Source organism: Saccostrea cucullata, unplaced genomic scaffold (assembly GCF_032062105.1).
Source record: "Saccostrea cucullata isolate Sc308-1 unplaced genomic scaffold, CSIRO_AGI_Scuc_v1 ctg3084, whole genome shotgun sequence".
NCBI lineage: Eukaryota > Metazoa > Mollusca > Bivalvia > Ostreida > Ostreidae > Saccostrea > Saccostrea cuccullata.
In genome coordinates this window covers 206,243-208,431 of record NW_026924644.1, presented here as the reverse complement: position 1 = coordinate 208,431, position 2,189 = coordinate 206,243, and positions in this window count along the sequence as shown.

Genomic DNA, 2,189 nt, shown 5'->3' with positions numbered 1-2,189 from the left:
CTATAAATTAAACAGACTATAGAGTAAACAATTCACCAAATAACTCTACGAGCTTTTTGATAGCACCTTGTAAATACAAATATACGAGGAAAATAGATTAAAAAAATATTTCTTAGTCGTGGATTATAAACGAGTAAGTAATAAAATGTTTTGGGTGTAGATTTATTTTGGAGGAGAAAAAGGCTGCGCTTCGGACTAAATATTCTAATGTTGGACTAATAGACCGGTTAACAATGAATTGTAAGACCGATAAAAAAAATTACGCTCTTTGACTTAAATTTGTACATAAATACATATGTAAAAAGGATATTTATTATGGTATATATAATATTTTCACAAAATAATATATATGTTTTGAAAATATTTTGTGACCTCTCAGGATCGATCTGTGTAGAAAATTTAAGAGATCTTTTAATTTTATTGTATCAGAATTAGTTTAAAGACTTTAGGCTCAGCATATTAAAAGTTATCTTTTTAGCAACTGTTCGCTTTTAGATCGGTATACAATTAACACCTGATTAAAGGACATATTGAAACTAGAGGTACTATAACTGCAGGTCAGCATTGAGCTTACTTAATGTTACCCCATATATGTTTCCCAGATTATTATAATGACAAATTCTATGTCTTTTACTGGGAGACCAAAATAAGTGTGGGATCGAAAATGGAAATAAGAGGAGCAGAGTGGCAGTATTTGATAAAGGATTTTTTACGGTACCATTAAATTTTATTCAGTGGTATAGTAGGAGCTGCGGATAAGAGATGCGGATAAAAACATATGTCCTAAAAGAAAGCTTTGAAATGAAGACCATCTTCCTTTCAGATCAAATTTTTCATGATCCTCAATATTTCCTCGATTAGTTTAAACGAGTCTTTTGATGTTCTTGTTTCATTAACTTGTTTGTCAATAATTTATGATTTGTTAATGGTCAAAATTTAATTAAAAAAGGAAAATATTGAAATTTAATCCATGTTTTGATTTGTCAATTTGAAACTCGAAATTTGAATTCTGTATTTCGAAACGTGTATATGTTAAATAGGCTTTTTTGCTTCCGTAGCTATCCATCTAGAGATCAGAGCAAGTTATCGTCATTTGTAGTTCGGCAGAACATACATGTATGAATTAAACTGAAATGCCGAACTCACTCAGGTAATTTTCTACTTTTCTCAATGACAGTTAAGGTGAACTGCACTATCAGTTGATACAAGGAACATTTTGAATGCTTTTCATAGATATGTTGAAACCAGTAGGTAAATACAGAGTGAAAAGAATGTTAGTTATATCTGTTTTAAAATTTTAGATATATTTATATCCTTTCCTTCTTTGTTCATACTTTTCTTTTAAAATGGTGATCATGAAATATTACGTGATGGGATTTTTTTTATAATCTACCTGGCAATTTCATGCTCGACTTAAAGTCCCTTTAACACATACAATATCCCTATATTGTTATCAAGTTGGAACATTGTATGCTGTCTCTGTGTCCGACAAGTAGAAGCTCTTAAAAACATATTGTATAAAAAATTAAGGCCGGTATACACGGTAAGATTTGTATTATAAGATTTGTATTATAATACAAAATCTTACTGTGTATACACTCTAAATACAGTGTATCATAAGATTTTTCGAATCTTATAAAACTGTATTAAAAATAGAGCAATGCTCTATTTCCTAATACAAGTCTTAACTTACCTTTCACTTTCGACCAATGAAATGTAATGACACTAGGGGTCATACTATTTTTATCATTACTACAAAAAGCTCTTGGTAAATAATAATGGCCGACTTTACAAGTAAAGACATAGAAAAACTCATGGTTTTATGGGAAGGGGAAGAGGACTTGTGAAATATATCAAGCAGTGCATAGTCCGATAATAGACACTGCTCCATTTTTTTTTATTTTGACAGATAGAGAATTATGGCGGGGGAAAACACTTTGGAATACGTAGTTTATTTACAATATTATAAGATATGTATTAGCGTGAGTACAAGAAAGTATTATAATACAAAAGTATTATAATACTTGTATTATACTACAAATCTCATCGTGTATACCGGCCTTTACTCTCTATCACTAATATTATCTCCTCTGCGTTTGGAATGATTTATCCACGCCCAGTTGTTAGATGCTTCTGAAAGTATGGATTAACTAGCATTTTTTTATGATTGAGTGACCAGTGCAGGTTTT